This window comes from Sapajus apella, unplaced genomic scaffold (genome assembly GCF_009761245.1).
Source record: "Sapajus apella isolate SASKATOON/1434 unplaced genomic scaffold, GSC_monkey_1.0 scaffold32, whole genome shotgun sequence".
Classification (NCBI taxonomy): Eukaryota; Metazoa; Chordata; class Mammalia; order Primates; family Cebidae; genus Sapajus; species Sapajus apella.
Genome location: NW_022436972.1, coordinates 12,595,166 through 12,615,059, shown reverse-complemented (window position 1 = coordinate 12,615,059; position 19,894 = coordinate 12,595,166). Strand labels below are relative to the sequence as shown.

The 19,894-nt window shown below is 40.1% G+C and overlaps 1 long non-coding RNA gene across 1 annotated transcript; it reads right to left on the bottom strand.

Annotated features, from left to right (window-relative positions):
- Positions 1–328: 328 nt before the first annotated feature.
- Positions 329–17,557, bottom strand: LOC116562224. The gene is made up of 4 exons (XR_004273836.1): positions 17,545–17,557; positions 16,629–16,635; positions 11,286–11,290; positions 329–399 (listed from the first exon to the last, which is right to left on the bottom strand). It is a non-coding gene; the product is annotated as an uncharacterized LOC116562224 (long non-coding RNA).
- Between the last annotated feature and the right edge of the window lie 2,337 nt (positions 17,558–19,894).

Below are 19,894 nucleotides of genomic sequence, written 5' to 3'. Positions count from 1 at the left end.
AAAATGTTGGTGAAGATGTGAAGAAAGAGGAAATCTCATACACTGTTGATATGAATGAAAAGTAGTCCAGCCATTATTGAAAATACTATGGAGGTTCCTCAGAAAACCAAAAACAGAATTACCATAGGATCCAGCTATTCTGCTACTGGGTATATATCCAAAGGAAAGGAAATTAGTTTATTGAAGAGATATCTTCACTCCCATGTTTATTGTAGCGCTAGTCACAATGGCCAAGATATGGAATCCACCTAAATATCTATCAACAGATGAATAGATAAAGAAAATGTACTCTCCATATATACCATGGAATACTACTGATATTCAGCTGTAAAAAAGAAGAATCCTGTTATTTATGGCAACATGGATAGGTTTGGAGAACATAATGTTAGGTGAAGTAAGCTAGGCGCAGAAAAATAAATACTGTGTGGTCTCCCTCCTATGTAGCTAAAAATATTGATCTCATAGCGGAGAGTAGAATAAGAGTCACTAGAGGGTGGGAAGGGTAGGGGAAGGGGAAAGCAGCCAGAAGTTGATTAAGGAATATAAAATTATAGCTAGAGAGGAGGAATAAGTTCTAGTATTCTATATACCACAATTATTAATAATTTATCGTACATTTTTAAATAGCTAGAAAAGTGGATTTTGACTGTTCCTCACAGAAAACATAATAATGTTAGAGGTGATGGATATCATTATACATCGTGTGCATATACATATCAAAATATCACATCATACCCCATAAATATGTACAATTAATTTGTGTCAACTAAAAATAATAATAAAAGCAAAAAACTTGTCTTTTGCCTACATTGGAACGCTAGTACTTTTCTTAACTGATTTTAAGACTACTTATTTATTAAGAATATTAATCCAAAAATTAATGTATTTTATTTGTTACAAATATTACTCTTAGCTTTTACTTGCTTATATGGTCATTTTTTTTTCTTCCCCTTTGGTTAACTCTTTCACAGGCAGACAATATGCAAATGTGATCATGTCACTCTCTTAGGAATAAACCTTCAGTGGCTTCCAAAGTGACTCAGAAGAAATCTGCTTTTCTTTCCAAGTCTCAGGGTAGACCTTTCCTCCGCATGTATTGTGCTCTAGCCTTTTGCAACTACAGTTAATTCTTCTAAAGAGGCCTGCTCCAATCGGACTGCTTCCTCTCACCAAATATCCATCCTGCCCCCTACACCTGGAAAACCATCATTCACCCTTTGAGACTCCATCCAAATTGAATTCTCTCATTCTCTTCTGCTTCCTCTATCATCAAAGGTTTGACACCATATTATAATAACTATTTATCTTTCTTTTTCGCTGATTTAAAAAAGCAGGAAATTTTCTTATATCTACATTCAGAATCAGTAAAATATGTGACATATAGTAGACTTCAATAAGTGCCTGCAGAATGAATGAATAAAGGGACTAGTAGAGGTATCCAGAAGGAAGTGTGATTAATTCTGCCAGGAGAAATAAAGGAGGGTTTTACAAGAGAAAGTGGTATTTGCAGAAGCTACGGAAGGATAAGTAGAAATTTGTTAAAAAATAAAAGAGTGAGGAAAAATTATCTCAAACACAGCCATTAGTCAGAAGTTACTGTGTACTTTTACACTAAATTGGGAGCATGTGGTAGAAGATTACTTTCAGGTAAATATGATTAATGCAGATGTTTGGGGCCATGGTGCGATTCAACGATGGGAAAAAATTTGTAAAGGACAGAAGACAACGAAAACTACCACGCTCCACAAAAAAATGGAAAACATATTCACGCAGGTTAGAGGGTCTCACAGGAGGTAAGTTTAAAAGATGAAAGACTTGACAGCCTGACAGAGCAATCTGACCAAGTTTCTTTCTAATCTTCTTAAACAACCACATGTCGCCTTTCAAGAAAGTAGTTTACTATTGACATCAAAGGAAACTTCTCCTTGAAGCAAGATGAGATGAAGAATCAAGCAAGATTGGAAACTGGCCCAAGATAAATATTTTAATGCAATATGAAAATATTTGGGACATTTGGGGCAGGATAAAAAAGAATTAATGGGCTGTTGCTGAACTCTTGAAAAGTCAGTAAGGATATTAAAGGAAATCTTCTGGAGGAGCTGATTCTAAAAGTGATGTGATAAATGCCTCTTGAGTATGCTCAGAGAGCAGTAGTGCATTATCAGGGCAGGAGACAGAATAAATTAAAACACTGTTTACATATATATGTGCATGAACATTCATTAGCTGGCAGAAAATAAAATGCATTTGTTTGATCTCTGTTCAATTTAGCTGCAGGGGATTCCATGATCTGAGATGAATTGATCATGTAAAGAATGTATAACCACTGACTACCTCCTTTCACCCAGTCCTAAAATTTCCAAGCTTCCCATTTTCATGATTTCATCCCCATCCTCTCTAACCAGAGACATCGTCCCTATTGCAGACACTGTGGTGCATCACCCTGATCCTCTCTAGAGCATCCATTCTGGGGTGCATTCACCCAGCTGCTAGGCGTGTTGGCTCCTGATGGCTAGTCCTGTGCCCTTCTCTGGGGGCTGCCCTCTGGGAGATGTATCACTCAAGGTCATACCCCCTGCCATGTTGAAATAAGGGTCAAAAGCCAAGCCTCCTCTTCTGAATTTAGAACAATTCTAAATAGCCATCTCAGCTGCAGAGAACTCCATGCTATTAACTAAGATTTAATTTGAATATGTATCACAGGTCAGCTTCTATCTCTACCTAATTTTTATTCCATCATTTTCTTAAGTGTCTTGTTTCTGAGTGTGATTGCCAATAAACTTTCTGTACACAAATTTTCTTCTCAGAGCCCATCTCCAGGAACCCTGTGTCAAAAAGTGGTAAAGTGGTCCTTAGAAACAGAATTTAAAGTGGGATTTTGGAGCTGTGTCATTCCCTGCCCAGATGACAATGAAGATCCTTTTTCTGGCAGTAGGTGGAGTCCTCCTGGTCCTTGGCATGTAATATATTATAGTCGTGCGATTTTTTAAGATTTTCACTAATGAGGAACTGGGAAGGGATACCAGGGAAGAGAAGTTGCTAGCTGGTATAATATCTCAAGCATTCAAAAGATACTAGGAAAATAGCAATGATAAAGCCTGCAGAACTGAGTGGCCGTTACCAAGTGCTACTACTGAGGTGCTGGAGAAATATGATGGAACGTTGAGAGTGATTGTCCTAGCCATCAATTGCTCTGTAAAAAACCAACTCAATACTTAGTAGCAACCAAAACATTTATTTTGCTCATAAGTCAGCCTCAGAGGGGGTGACCTAAATGCCAGAGGCTGGGATCGCTCCCTCACAGGTCTGGCACTTGATGCTAGCTGTCAGCTAGAACAGTTACCCATGGCCCTCTCACATGACTGCTTCAATTTATCTCACCTTGGTAGCTGAATTCTTAGGGAGAAAAGTCTCAAGCAGGGAAAGAGAGTGACGTGGAAGCTGTATTGCCTTTTATGAATTAGCCTCTGAAGTCATGTAGGACTTACTCTCAGCATTCTATTTGTTAAGAATAAGCCACAACAGCTGGCTGGGATGTCAAAATCTGCTGATATGTTTAAACCCATCAGAATGATTAATCACTAATTTAAGGTAAGTTGTAAAAGTCAGAGAGCCCCCTTTATCACATTTTAAAAGACTCTCATCTTCTCTGTAGGTAGAGGACAGAACAAAGCTGATGATCAGCCTCAGGACTCCAGAGAATATTAAATGATCAACCTCAGCAAGTCTGCTATGCCAAGGTCAGAGCCTTAATGAGGAAGAAAGAGGAGGGTGGAATTTGGGTTGAACATCTTGGTCAATGCACTCAGGAACTTTGAAACTCCAGGTCGTTCTCTGCGCTCTGGGCCTGCAGAAGTGGCCCACTCCTTCCTTTAAATGCTGGCACCAATGCTTTTGATGACAGTGCAAGTGCTAAACCTCCTAAGGGAGGGAAACAACTGTACACTGAAGAAGTACAGGCCACAGAAGCTGGGAAACTAAGATGGGACTGGGTCCAGGGAGTGCTGATCAAGTCACATAATGGAGTACTCTTCTGAGGCACAGAATGTAACACCATGGCAGAGATCTCATGAGACAATGCTAATATGCCAGTAGGCTGGCTCTGGAAAGCCTAGGAAAAATAATGGCTCCTTTGTAGGGACATGGATGAACCTGGAAACCATCATTCTCAGCAAACTGACAGAAGAGCAGAAGATCAAACACCGCATGTTCTCACTCATAGGCGGGTGTTGAACAATGAGAACACATGGACACAGGGAGGGGAGCACTACACACTGGGGTCAGTTGGGGGGAAATAGGGGAGGGACGGTGGGGGGTGGGGAGCTGGGGAGAGATAGCAAGGGGAGAAATGCCAGATGTAGGTGATGGGGAGGAAGGCAGCAAATCACACTGCCACGTGTGTACCTATGCAACAATTTTGCATGTTCTTCACATGTACCCCAAAACCTAAAATGCAATAAAATAAATAAATGGGAAAAAAAAAAGAAAAATAATGGCTAACACTCTGTGAAATAGAAACACCAGCCAGGTGTGATGACTCATGCCTGAAATCCCAGCACTTTGGGAGGCGGAGTCAGGTGGATCGTCTGAGGTCAGGAGTTCAAGACTAGCCTGGCCAACATGGAGAAACCCCGTCTCTACTAAAAATACAAAAATTAGCCAGGTGTGGTGGCGCATGCCTGTAATCCCAGCTACTCAGGAGGCTGAGGCAGGAGAATTGCTTGAACCTGGAGGTGAAGATTGCAATACGCTGAGATCGCACCATTGGGCTCCAGCCTGGGCAACAAGAGCAAAATTCTGTCTCAAAAAAAAAAAAAAAAAAAAAGTAGAAACACCAGATGGTTTGGCAAACAGTGGTGTAAGGAATCAAAAGACTCGGGAAAGTGGGCATATCAGAAAAAAAAAGCATGCTATATCGAAGGTAAAAGGCCACAGGTTGACTATGTACAATGACAGGACCCAGAGGAAACAGTCTTGCTGAGAGGCTCAGTGGTGTCTGGGTTCTGTAGGCCAGGGTGATGACAGGTGATGCTGTCACAGAACTGTTTCCCTGATAACGACAAGGACAATAGAATATTGAAACAATTGAGGCAAGTTGTAGGTGCCGAAGAGCCAAAAGCAAGTGAATAAAATGATCATTGGAAGTGCCAGGGTCAAGTGGCAACTAGGGGAACCTTCCTTACAGAACGTTATGGAGATGGTTAATAGTACATGGAATCCTGGGGGGCAAGGTAGATGAATAACCAACAAGTGTACTGTTCAATCTGTACCCTGAAGAAGCACAAGACACAGGAGCTGGAAGAATACGATGGGACTGGGAGAATAAGATGAGGCTAATGGTGCCACTGATCTGACAGGAAGCGGAGCTCAGGTGGTAATGCCCGCTCACCCACCGCTCACCTCCTGCTGTGCAGCCTGGTTCTTAATAGGCCGAGGACTGATCTGCGGCCGGGAGGTTGGTGACTCATGTTCTGGAGAACCTGAAATGCTTCCTGGAGGACTTGAGAATTATTATTTACTCTCAAGACGAATTGGGATGCCAGATCATTGTGCAACCAACAGAAATCAATGAGAAAGATTAGGAGGCTGAGGCAGATGTCTCATTAAAATATTATGACCCCTGCTTAGTTTCTCGACCAGAGTCCGAGCCAGAGAGTAAGTATAGCAACCCTGACCCCTAGATTATCCATTACACTCACTGCCTATCTTTCAACTTATATCTACGGCTACATATGTAGGTCCCCTAAGGACAGCTGACAGAAGGAAAGAGGCTTAAGAAGGGCTTGATTTGGTATGTGGGTGCAAGCCCAAAATAAACCACTGCTCTCATATAGCCCCACTCCAGATGGCATCGAAAGACACAGGTGAAGGGAAATCATTCCAGTTATCAAATATTTGGGCAATATTCCTGATCTCCTACTTTGTCAGGAAAGAGAAGTGGTTTGCTATAAAAAAAAAAAAATCTGGACTGAGCTGGGCGCAGTGGCTCACGCTATAATCCCAGCACTTTGTGAGGCCGAGGCAGGCAGATCACCTGAGGTCAGGAGTTTGAGACCAGCCTGACCAACATGGAGAAACCCCATCTCTGCTAAAAATACAAAATTAGCCCGGCGTGGTGGTGCATGCCTGCAATCCCAGCTGCTCAGGAGGCCGAGGCAGGAGAATCACTTGAACCCAGGAGGAAGAGGTTGTGGTGAGCTGAGATTGCACCATTGCACTCCAGCCTGGGCAACAAGAGCAAGACTCTGTCTCAAAAAAAAAGAAATATCCAGACTGGATCTGTGTATGAATAGCTGTGGTGAATGGCTGGGTGAATGGCAAAGGCTTGTTGGTCAGGAGTCTAGAAGGAGTAGCACAGGTAGAATGAGGGCTGGAAAGAGGCATGTGGGCATACCTGTGGGAGTGGACGCAAGGTATAAAGACCTTGTCTTGCATGCTAACACCCACCTGGGAGCATTCCCCATGGAAGAGGCACCAAACAACCAAATAGACAAAATAACTCAGTTAGTCAGTGTCTGCTGGTTTCTGCCATCAGCTGTCCTGTTCTGGCACAATAAGTGCATGTGTCAAGTACCCATGATGTCACAGAAGAAGGCTACTAAAAGCATAGACTCCTATACATAAGGTTGATCTAAATTTCTGTCACTCTGAACATCCAAGCTGCCAGCAACATAGATCAACACTGACATGGATACAGAAGTATCCCTAGAAGGAATAAATCAGTCATTTGGCAAATTGACTACTTTTGACCTCTTCTACCCTGAAAGGGGTGATCAATATATTCCTATATATTTCCATGTCTTCAAGACCACATTGGTCATAGAAGTGAAGTATCTCAGGGTCATAATCAGAGAAGTGTTTAGCTGGAGCTCCTAACCTGTTTTATTGGTGGTCTTGCAGCACAAGTTAACCAATGGCTGCTTGTGCTAACATGTCTCCACCTGACCTTCATGCTGAGGAATATGGCACAGACTCTTTCCTCTGAGACTCTGAGGCCCAAGTATCATGCAGGAAAACCATTTCATCTCTTGGCTTTCATGAAACATATTTTTTTCTCTTCAAATTTAGGAATCTGGATCCAACTCCATCCAGAAAGCTTTTCAGGATAACAGTGCTTTATGCTATATTCAAAGATCTGTTTTCCCAGCGCTGATCTTGCATTCCCAAATTAGGAGTATCCTGTGATTTCCCCTTAGCTCCTTGCCAGTACACCCTCCGCAAGTGGGCAGAGGACAGCCCGCGATTCCTTCCTTTCTTCTTTCCTTCCCCCTCCTTCCTTCCTTCCTTCTTTCTTCTATTTTCTTTCTTCTTTTATCTGGATGCCTTCCACGGTTTATGCCAGAGCCTTTGACGCACGTTCAGTTCTCAATGTCCATAGAGTGAGATGGAGAAATACATTTCCAGAAAGCAGCTTAAGATCATTACCTCATAATTCTCAAGCTGCTGTCTATGGGTAAAGTCACTAAAGAGGTATCAAATACAAGCACCGGCTAGAGAAGTGTTTTCCAAACAATGCATTAAAATATCTTCTTTAATATTTGCGGTTCTACAAGAACCTGAGAGGTACTTCCTGGACCTTCTAGAATGGGGCATCATATTTTGCCACACCTTCATTATGCACACTTTTGCCTTCCTGTCAACTGCTGTTGTCTTTCTGGAGAGAAGCAGTCAGCTTCTTCTCTCCAGTGTTGGCAGAGCAGAGCAAAATCAAGTCTGCTGGTGCAGGCAGGTCTGGCCAGCACCGGCGTGTCCTCCTAACCTAATTCATGTTTACCTCTCAGTAATGTCTTAAACTTTTTAGAGTTGACAGAACCCAAAGTGCGGTTCCAAAATCTGTGTTCCAAACCCAGTTTGAAATTGAACAAGTGTTGACCTTGTCTTTTTGATGGGGGAAAAAAATGACAAGGAATAAGAAACCTTAACTGTTTACATTTTCCCTTTGCTCTTCAGGGGAATATTTAGAATGAAGCAGATTTGTAAGCCTGCTTCTAAAAGCAGGCATGTTCGAATGGCTTCTGGCATAAATTTTTAAAAAGCTAGTAAAAGGTTTGATTGTTTCTTTTTAAATGTTCCAATTTATATCCAAGAAAGTACTTATATCCATGAAAAACTTTTACTTTAAAACTACTAATCTACCTGTGTTGTTTTTACATCTAACACCCTGTCCCACTAGATAAATGAGTGCTGTATTTCTAAGCATATATCAATTGAGATAAAAAACACCCCATGCTAAAGGGAGTGCTCAATTTTTCTCTCCCTTGCCTGGCTCTGCCCTCCCCCTACCCACACGCTTCATTGTTCACAAGGAAAAATCCTGTAATTAGATAGATGTGGCTTGCACATGACACAGTAATAACCAACATTGAACCTTGGCCATGTGCCAGGTACTTTACATGGACTGTTTCATTTAATTGGTGGGGTAAGTATTGTTATTTCCAGGTGATGGAGAAAGTTGATGCAGGGCGGTTAGATCAGTTGCCTGGGATAGCCAGCTGGGAAAGAGGGAAGCTGGTTTTCAGACCAGACAACCTGATTCTAAAAGCTGTACAGCTACCCGCTTAGCTGTCCTTCTTTGTACCATCCAGTGTCAGTTCACGAAAAGTGCTTCATGATGCAACTCAGAGCAAGGATGGAGCAAACCTCTCTTAGGGTAATTAGTCCTGAGTATCCCGTATTGGTAGAAAAAATGGTCAAAGTTACACTGTAGGCTGGATGTGACTTTTTCATGCACACTAGATGAAGTTTTTGGAAGGAAATCAATCTGCACTGTAGTGAGAGATGTTTGACTTTGGATATTGTAGGAAAGGAACAGCTGCAGCCCAGAGGGCTTCCCTTGCAGCCCCATAGTCTTGTTACCCTCCACAGGACTAAAATGTATTCTGTCATTTTTTTCCAAAAGTAGAAAGGTACATCGAGCCAGAAACCACTCATACCCCTGTATGGAGTAGCAGTAATTGGATGGAGGAGAAACATAACTGAAATCTAAAACACTAAGTGGCAAATTTGTTAAATGCAGAAGAGATTGCTGGAATCAGCCTGGTTAAGTTTAGGGGGCAGTGCAGAGATGGAAATATCAGGGACAAGGGGAAGAAAAGGTTAAAGGAAGAGTGCTTTGGCAAGATAAGGAAAGCAGAGAATAAGGAATGAGGCCCAGGGGAGAGGACAGGAAGGAGAGAGGAAGATCATCCACACGGCACTTTTGGTGAAAAGCCTAGACAGTAATATTGTAGCGGTATTGGAAGAAAACTAGTAACTAGACCAGGAGTGCAAAACCCATATTCTCTCTGCTAGTACTTACCACTCACTCACCCCACTCCCAACTCCTTCAATAAAGAGCTGTTAAACCTTCCCAAATGTAGGGAAAGTCATGTGAGAAGCTGTCCTTAACACTTCAACCCCAAGAGGGCATCAACAAATATACAGTATGTGATACAAACACATAGGGGCTCCACGTGGCTGACAGCCATTATTTCCAATACCAGACCACCACACCTACTGGCTAATTAATATTTAATTTTTGTAATTATAAAATTTAAAGACACATTCCAAAGAGTGAATAAACTCAGATGTATGTATTAAAAATAACAGTAATATGATTATCTGTGTAATCTGTAGCCAACTTTAAAAAGCGAAAATAGCTAGCACCTTGGATGCTATTTTTGTGGTGTTCATGAATTCCTTCCCTCTCCCTCCCCACTCAACTACTATTTTAAATTTTAGTTAAACATAGTGTTGTTCTCCTTCATAGTTAAATTACTTTAATTATCCTTCAACAATATATTGCTGAGTTTTAAAACTTTATATAAATAGAACATTCTGTAGTTTTCTTCTGAAATTACTTATTTTGTTTCATATTATGTTTTTGAAGGTCATGGATGACAATATGGATAGCAGTAGTTTATTATTTTCCATTATGTAAGTATAAAAATGTGTTTCTTCTACTATTAATGAATATTTGGATATTTCAAGTTTGCTGTTGCAAACAATGACATTAATTTCTTACTAGGTCTTGTCCTAATAGTCAGGAGTTTCTTTATTTTATAGCCCTAGGAATGAAATGTCTAACCCAGAGCACACATACTTGTCGAACATAATAGCCAACACCAAACTGTTTCCCAATATTTACTTCAACTGATATTACTACCACCAGCATACAAGAAACCTTTGTCTTTAGATCCTTATAAACATTTATGTTCGTCAGACTTTAATTTTTGCCAATCTGTTGGATACAAATTTGCATCTAATTGGTTTTTTTTTTTAATCTCTACTATCCTGATTATACAAAACACTGAGGATATTTTCATATGTAAACGCTTTTGGTGTTTCTGTGAAATTCCTGCTAATATGTTTATTCATTTCACTATTTATTCATAAGAATTTGTTATGTATTTTAAACAATAATCCTTTGTAGATTATACATGAGGCAAATATCTTCTTTTAGTTTGTGGCTTGTTTTAAAATGTTTTGATAATGTCTTTTAATAAACAGTAATCCTTAACTTTAATGTAGTTCAATTTATCCTTCTTTTTATTTTTAGTTTTTGAGGCAGAGTTTCACTCTTGTTGTCCAGGCTACAGTGCAATGGCATGTTCTCAGCTCATTGCAACCTCTGCCTCCTGGGTTTAATCAATTCTCCTGCCTCAGTCTCATGAGTAGCTGGGATTACAGGCACCCGCCACTATGCTCAGCAAATTTTTTGTATTTTTAGTAGAGACGGGTTTCACCATGTTGGCCAGGCTGGTCTTGAACTCCAGACCTCAGGTGATCCACCAGCTTCGGCTTTTTAAAGTGTTGGGATTGCAGGTGTGAGCCACCATGCCCGGCCTATCCTTCTTTTTATTTTAAGTCTTTTAAAATAATTCCTTCCTTCTCCAAAGTTAGAAAAATATGTATTATCTTCTAATAATTTTATAGTTTTACTTTTCATATTTAAGTATTTAATATACCTGGGATTGCTTTTTGTTTGGTAATAATTCCGTTCCATTTTTTTCTAAATAGAAAACCAATTGTTCAGTACAAATTATTTAATAGCCTGTTGTAGCAATAAATACTACATATTCACAAAATTCTGTTCTTCTCTTCAGCATACGCACATGAATGCTCAAATCAGCTACCTTTCTCAGCCTTTCTTGAAGCTTGAATTGATCCTATAACTACATTGTAGCCAACTGAATGTAAGTAGAGGGATAAGTACCACTCCCACACTTAAGCTATAAGACGGTGGCATCTTCTCAATACTTCTTTTTCCCTTGCCTGCCAATTGAAACTTGAATGCAGGCAGTGACCCAGACTTGGCCATGCAGATGCCAAAATGTTCAACAGATGGTGGAGAAATAATTTCAAAAGGACTTGCATTTCATAAATGAAAAAGCAAAAGTTAGCAGAGCCATTTATGCTGGGACTACTAATTAAGAGAGAAATAAACTTCTTTTCTATTTAAATTACAGTATTGTGGAAGCTCTTTGAGACTGCTGCCTAGCCTTGCTGTAACATAAGAAATGCTACCAGAAGTGGGGTGTGACCTTGACAAAAGCCTAAATATATGTCATTGGCTTGGTGGAGAGTCAACAAATGCTGAGAATACAAGCTGAAAAGGTAGTGATCCTGTGACATACTATCAGAATAGTTGGCAAAATTATGACCTATAACGAGATGAAGAGCAAACCATGGACCAAAAAGCACAGAGGTCTACTAAAAAGCAGTTAGAAAAAGTAAGAATGTTAATGTATATTTGGTAGTTATGTATTGCCTTTAGCAGAAATAGATGGCATAATAGATAAGAAATCTATAAGCTTTGGAAGAATCAGCAGTTTATAAGCAAAGAGGGAATGAAATAAGGACTTTCCAGAAACATGGAGACTCAGCAGTCACTGCAAACATCTATTATAGACATAAGTTGTTGTTTGGAGACTTTTTTACAGTCTTCCCGTTAAACAAAGGGTAGCTTGTTTGGAAAACATTAAGCTAAGACTCTTGCATTGTTGTAGATGGCCTCAAGATAGCTGCCATTAAAAAAGGAGCAAGTTACAAGATCAATCAAGGAATCAAAAAAATAAAAGGTATAAGAATCATGTCCAGAAAAGAGCCAGCACATGAAACTGACTGGGAGCAAACTTATCCCAGAAGCCTAAGTTTCTAAGAGAATGATATTACCAAAGAAACTATAGACCTATCCTATCAAAGTTCTTGATGATTCAAACATCTCCCAAGAAGGGCCTCTAAATACCCATTTCAGATATGGACTAGAGAATGGTGATCCAAGATGAACCAGTCCGACAGCAAAGCCACAGACCATGTAGAACAAAAAAATGAGGGAATAACTCTGAGTAGGGACAACTCTACGGCAGAGAAGGGAGTACTTGTGATTCTTGTTTTCCAGGATGTGCCATTGCTATAGACTAATGCATGCTGTGTGTTTCTCATTCTTCCATTTTCCAAGTTAGAGTCTTTATGTGGTTATCATCTTCTACTCCAACATGGCATACTGTTTGCATACTTGTGCTGGATGGGGAGCAAAGTGCTTTGAATATATAGAGCATTGAGCCCAGGAGAAGTCACATCTGGACCTTATGAAGAGGACAACAGATGAGCAAGTGTTCTGGGTTGCCATTGAAATGGATGGCAGAATTGAATGAGACTTTCAGTTGCCTCCCTTGTAGAGAATGACCGTGTTCAAAGAAAGACAGAATACCTGAGGGAGGGGAAAAGGGCTGATTCTCACTTTATATTTCACAAATCAGTTAATTTTTTTTTTTTTGACGGAGTTTCGCTCTTGTTACCCAGGCTGGAGAGCAATGGTGCGATCTCGGCTCTCCGCAACCTCCGCCTTAACAATATACATTGCTGAGATAAATTTTCAATATATCCTATCAATTCACATGTTTGGTTGTGGTAGTCATTCATCATTATTTCTTGCTGAACAGTGTCTAACATACTTGCCCTTTACTTTGGGCACTGAGGATGCAAAGGGGCAAAACTCCTGGAGAATTCTCTCTTTGAATGAAGTGACAGTTGATGTAAACAAAGTTTGCAGAGGAGAAGTGGCAGAAGTACTCATAATGGGGTTCCCTCGCTGCTGGCTAATTTTCAGTGCCAACCACATTGGTAATGAAAGCTGCGTGAGCGAGTGGCAAGGTCAGATGTGTGATCTGGGGACATTTCTTGTGTGGCTGCGTAGGCTCCAAGCATCATTCTTCAGCCTTGTTACTCTGTGAACTATCTAGTGTGTCTTTTTAACAAATTTCACTTGTGCTTGAATAGACCAGAAGAGATCTTTTTTGCTCTGACAAAAAATTCTAACCCCGCTAATAAAAAACTACTTTGTACCATAAGCCATTTTTTTCTGTTTGGTATTTCCTTGTTCTATTCTTTGCAAAAGCTCAAGTACAGCTAATTCAGTGAGGAAAATGAAATAGTCAGAAAAGTTACTAGTAAAAACTGCCATTGGCATTCTTACTATCTACCCATTTTGGGCAGAAGCCTGGCTTCTTTCTTTCTTTCTGAACCACTCAATGTTTTCTCTCTCCCATTTTCTTGCAAGCCCCTTAATTCTGTCCTATCTCTGTTTGCGTTGTGTTCTCAACAGGACTCAGTTTGGAGGGCTTGCTCATCCTCACAGTGATACTTTCAGCTTTCCTCTCTTCCCAGTACATCTTCAAGCTTCTGATAAGCATCGTCATCATGTGCTTAACATTCATTCATTCAACAAAATCACTTTGTGAGTTCTATGGCAATAACATTGGTAAATGTGGGAACAGCTAGGGAAAATATTTTGAGGTGACAGATTGATGGCAGCTTTGCAAATAGATTCAGAAATTCTATCTCAGACATATTACTCATGAAATGATATTTTTAAAGCACTTCAATACAGCTTTGCTTCAATGTAAGCCTTAAAGGAAACAGGCATACAGAATATAGCATGAAATGAAGATTTTCACTGAAAGCCTTTCATGATCAATTTAACAGATGCAACAAATACACCCCAAACTGAGGTGGTTTTGAGATAAATCGAATCACTTTGGTTCATGATTTAAAGCAACTGTCAAAAAGGCTTGAGTTGATCAATTTTACTATTCAGAATATTGCTTAATATAATCAAGTAACTATTGAACCGAAACTGTGTGATAAGTACTGAAATGTGCTACCAGTAGGATGTGAAGGCAGCATGAATCTTCCTTAAAAAAGTGAAAATAAAAACAGAGAGGAAGGCAAAGATGGGCATGAAGGGGGATGTGGGGAGACTTTAATGCATATACTCAAAAAACATATTTGGTATGCCTTTCAGATCTTCTTTTCAAAGAAGGAAGAATCAAATTTGTATGTGTGTGTATACCTATATCTATGCCTGTATATTTACATCTGTACCTACATCTATATGTTGAGAAAATGAAGGAAAGGGAGAGAAGGGCAAAGTTTTAGGAAATTAACCACATTAAAGGCGAGGCCATGTATTAGTCAGGGTTTTAGTTAAATAACAGAAACCAAGTTAATTCAGTACAAACAGAAAGGTGACATATTGAAAGGACATTAGTAGCTTACAGAATTACCAGGTGGTCAGGTGAACCAGGCTTAGTTGAAGGCTGTGCAGCCAGAGGTTCTCTCCACAGCACTGACCTGCCTGACACTGCTCTTCCAGAAGATCCATCTTAATGTAATCTACATTGCTGCCATAGGGAGGATTTTCTACAGCCCCAGAGTTTTGTATGAGAAATACCTGGCTCAAATTTTAGAATGCATCTGACCAGCACATGTTTATGTCCTCACTCTGAGGGAGACTGGGAAAGTGAGCTGCTGGTATCTGGTATTTCAGTGACCACTGCAGTAAAATCTCCTTTCTTTTCCTGTGGTTGCTGGAAAAAATTACCACAAACTTGGTGGCATAAAGCAACAGAAATTTATTCTGTCATAGTTCTGGAGCCCAAAAGACCAAAGTCAGTGTCAGCAGGGCCACACTCCCCACTTTCTAGTTTCTAGGATGCCACCCTGGTGGCTGCAGGCATTCCTTAGCTTGTGGCCACATCACACCAATCTCCACTTCCATCTTTATGTTACCTTTTCCGCGTGTATTTGTCAAATCTCCCTCTGACTTTCTGTAATAACATGCAATGGCAGATAGAACTCACCTTAATAATTCAGGCTAACTATCTCATCTCAAGATCCTCAATTTAATTATGTTTACAAAAATACGCCCCTAAAGGCAGCATGCACAGGGCCTGATATCTTTGAGATTCAGATGCAACAGTTATCCTTTATGTTAGAAGGAGTATTTAGATGTACCACTTCACTGAGGTAGCAAGTCCCTGAATTTTTTTCAGGTTTGTTCCCTACAGGTTTGATATGCAAATGTCTTACAAGCACATCTTTGAAAGTGGCTACCTCTGGCTCACTATGTCCAATCAGAAAACAGGTAAAGAATTCCTAAACTATAATGAGGTTCAGATGTTGCCCACCAAAAAGAATGGTTAGCGTCTAGTACAATTGGTGTACAAGGTTTATAATGTAAGATCCTGTTGACTTTTGTTAGAAGTACACCATAGATTTGTGCAACTTAATTGTCCTTAGGAAATAACAAGGTCACCAACTGAGCAGCCAAGCTCTTCAGTTTCTCTTGTTCTTCTCATCTCCATAATATTTCCAGTCTAAGCTTAAATGTAGGTGAACTCCAGTAAAGGTATGTAACACTTTAAATAAAGAGAAATTTATAACTTCTAATATAGCCTTCTCAAAGATGAAAGAAAGCATAGAAAGCTTAACTACAATATAATATTTAACAATGGTTTCATGAGTAGAGGACTCAGTAAATTTTCCCAAAATGTATCCTATTAACCACATTTGGCACACAAGGGTCTGTGGGTCTTGGCTGAAAAAGGTTCTGTTTGGATTCCCCTTCTGCTTCCTAAGTGGCTACAGGCAGAGCCTGTAGAAATCATCACAAGTTCCACCATTCCAGTCCTATAAAGAGTATACCTTTCTCCAAGTAGAATAAATACAAGTGTAGATCAAAGAGTGGCCATAAGCCAACCAGATAGCAGGTGGTACAATATATTAAGATACATCATATGCAGCTTGCAAGGAATAAGATCAGAATAGGAGTGTCCTATTACATGAACTAGAGAGTCTGACTAAGCTGGAGAGATAAAAGATCCCAAATTCTCAAAAGCTAGGATGGAGATTCTAAAACCCAAGTTGCTTATAGACATATTTTTCCTTTAAAAATTTTACTTTTTAATAGGCAACATAATATAACAAAGAGCTCATGGGTATGCCCAGCCAAAGCCTGTAACTCACAGGCTCTCTTGCAGTGAGATGTGACTAAGTTCTGGTCAGTGCAACGTGCTTAGAAGTGACGTGCGTGACTTCCAGTCTGTGCACTTAAAAAGGAAGATCCCAGCTGGGTGCAGCAGCTCATGCCTGTAATCCCAGCAGTTTGTGAGGCTGAGGTGGGCGGATCATCTGAAGTCAGGAGTTTGAGACCAGCCTGGCCAACATGGTGAAACCCCATCTCTACTAAATATACAAAAAATTAGCTCAGCGTGGTGGCAGTGGGCTCCTCTAATCTACTCAGGAGACTAAGGCAGGAGAATTGCTTGAACCCAGGAGGTGGAGGTTGCAGTGAGCTGACATCCTACCATTGCACTCCAGCCTGGGCAACAAGAGCAAAACTGTGTCAAAAAAAAAAAAATTCCCCCCTTTCCCTTTTACATCCTAGTCACTAGACATATTTTACTGATTGTGACAGTTGTGCTACAATACATACCTACAACAGCATATAATTAGTCTCCTATATTATTGTCAATGCCTCCCTTTCTTGGTTAGCTGATACTGATGTTGGATGCACACACACTCAACCCTGCATAGCCCCCAGCTGGTTCTGACTAAAGTGGTCTGTGTATTAGAAGGCACCATACCACTGAGGTCTGGTACAGACTAAGTCCCAAATATGATGTCTTCCTTTTTCTTCCTGTGGTACAGTTATGATGACCTTTAAATCTCCGGTGCCTAGCAGAGAGCCTGGAGCTCTGGTTGGCCTTTGATTGAAGGGGACTAGATTATGACCTGCAAACCTCTGCTAGAGGGAGTATCTGGCTTCCATGTGTCCTTTAAATCACAACGTGGGGGATCTTTAAAATATGGAAAGAATGTTTGAATTTTCTGGATAGTGAAGAAAGAATGAATAATCAGCATTACAGAGATAGAATATGTAAGCCTAGTGACTCTAGTGACTGGGCTAAGAGATGATCAATAGATACTTAAATGAAGAAATGGATGCTTAAGTGAAGAAAAGAGAAATGAGCTTTGGCTTGGATCCTTATTAATACTAAAAACTTTCCATGGGGCTGACAGCCTTCTCCAAACCCTAGGTTATATATGACTGAAGTCCTGCTAACTACTGTACCCTTTGCCAGCCCCTTTTCTCAGAATATGGACACTCTTCCTGTGATCACTATGTCTGGTTAGGGACCTGTTTTAACTCCAACTATGCAGAACTGCAATCTTGCCTCCTGCCTGATTTCAAGCATCTTACTGCCTAAAGACCTCTGAGACAGCCAAATCCCACCTGCATTGTTCACCTTGCCCCCATGGGCTTCTGGCCACTCCATTCAGGGGCCAGCTCTACATCTGAATCTACGGCTGAGTCAGAACCTGCAGTTTTTGATCTGACTTCTTTCCTTCTCCACTTGCCTGTTGTATTGGAGTCCTAGTATGACTTGAAACCCAGCCCCTAGTAATTCTGATGGCAATAAGTTTTCTTAAAATTAGAACTTAGAGCAAGTAATTACATTAACTGTGTGTGAAGTTATAGTCACATCGGAATCACATATTTGTTGACTACTAGGTAACTTGGATTCAGTAGGTCTATGGTGGTGCTAGGGAATCTGTGTTTTTAAAAAGTCCCACAGGTAAACTCTCTGATGCACATCCCAACTTGAAACTCATTGTTTTAGAACCGTGTGCATTCAATGGACTAGGAATTACAGAAGTAAAGGAGGTGATTTAGACCAAGAAGTCAAGGACCTAGGTTTCAGACCAGTTAACCATTTGACCTTAAGCTTAATCATTTGAAGACACCAGTGGTTTCTTATGAAGTAAAAGCAATAGGATTGGGATCATTGAGGTCCCTTCCAATGTGGAAATTCTCAGCTATATGACAAAATGCTGAGCTTTTCAAATGTAGCAGGCTTCTTGCTAAGTCAGGGGAAAACACAACTTTGAGGTCCAACAGAGAAGGGTGTGAGTTTGGCATTAGTTACTTATTAGCTATGAAACCATGACCAAATTATAAACTCTGAGACACAGTGTACTTATCTGAAAAGTAAGTTCAGTATTGGCTGCCGTTTATGTTTCTTATAAAATTAAAAGCAATAAAAAATAGGGTTAAAATTATATTTACCCCTTGGAGTTGATACGAGGATTAAATGAGTTAAGACATGTAAAGCAGTTAGAATACAAAAAACGTGTGTTTTTTATTATTACAGTGAGGTTCTGCACAATGTCTGGCACATGTTAAATACTCATAGGTATCATTTCCTTTCTTTTTGCCCACCGTCTGGATATTTAATCTGCCAGAATACTTTAAGCAGTAAGCTCCTAAACTCAACAAAGGTGTTAAATTGGTTTTAACTGGCTGAGTGATTTTGAACTCTTCTTTTATCTCTTCCAGTTTATTTAAATGACATATTTCTTCCTGTTTCGAGTCCTCTTGACTGTGATAGGGAGCACAATGAACCTCACGCCCCATTTAGTCCATAAAGCTTATTCACTGAGTACTGTTCATCTGCTGTCTTACAAGCTAGGTGCACTCTACTGTTTTCATGGGTAGGATAATCAGGCTGCCTGGGGGAAATGGCAGTTGTGAAAGACCAATGAGTATAATGTATGGTTTGAATTCATGTCAGCTGCTGCCAAATTAAGATTGAAACCACAAAAACATTTCTCTAAACACAAACAAAACATGTTACAGTCTCAACAATGGTGTTAGTAATTAACCCATGGAGAATTACAAATGGCCAATGACTCATTGATTTGAGTAGATGCAATTACCTCTAGGAATGTGCTATGCTGATCCTCAGAGTATATGAATGGATTTTCACAATCATTTCCTGGAAGGCTGATGACATGCTATTTCAGCAAAAATGAGACTAAACCTGGATACAACTGACAGATGTTAAATGTAATCGTGACATTGGAAGTACATCTAGTCCAATGCCGTCATTTAAATGTAATTTAATTGTAAATACAGGGGGGAGATTTGCATGTTTGTTAGATGTGTATGTTTTGTACTGGTGAGATTGAGTTTCTAGTGTATCTGTTACCCAGATAGTGAACATCATACATGAGAGGTTATTTTTCAACCCTCATTCCCTTCCCAGCCTCCCTGCTTTTGGAATTCCCAATGTCTATTATTTCCATCTTTATTTATCTTTACCCATTGTTTATCTTCCACTTATATGTGAAAAGGTGTAGTATTTGACTTTCTGTTTCTGAGTTAGTTGACTTAGGATAATGACCTCAAGCTCCATCCATGTGGCTGCAAAGAACATGATTTCATTCTTTTTATGGCTGTGTAGTATTCCATGGGGTGTGTGTGTGTGTGTGTGTGTGTGTGTGTGTGATATTTTCTCTATCCTGTCAACAGTTGATAGTTCCATGACTAAGTGGTGGTTGTCCAGTCAACTGCTGATGGTTCCATGACTAACTGATGGTTATTCAGTCAACTGTTGATGGTCCCAGCCTAAGCTGGTCCCGTGACTTTGCTGTTGTGGATAGTGCTGTGATGAACATGCAAGTGCAAGCAACACCCTCACTTTAAAGATGAAAAGACTAAGGTCCAGAGCGGCTGAGTCTAAACATTTTATTTGTATAAAGGTACATAATCCAAACTATAGAGCTAGCT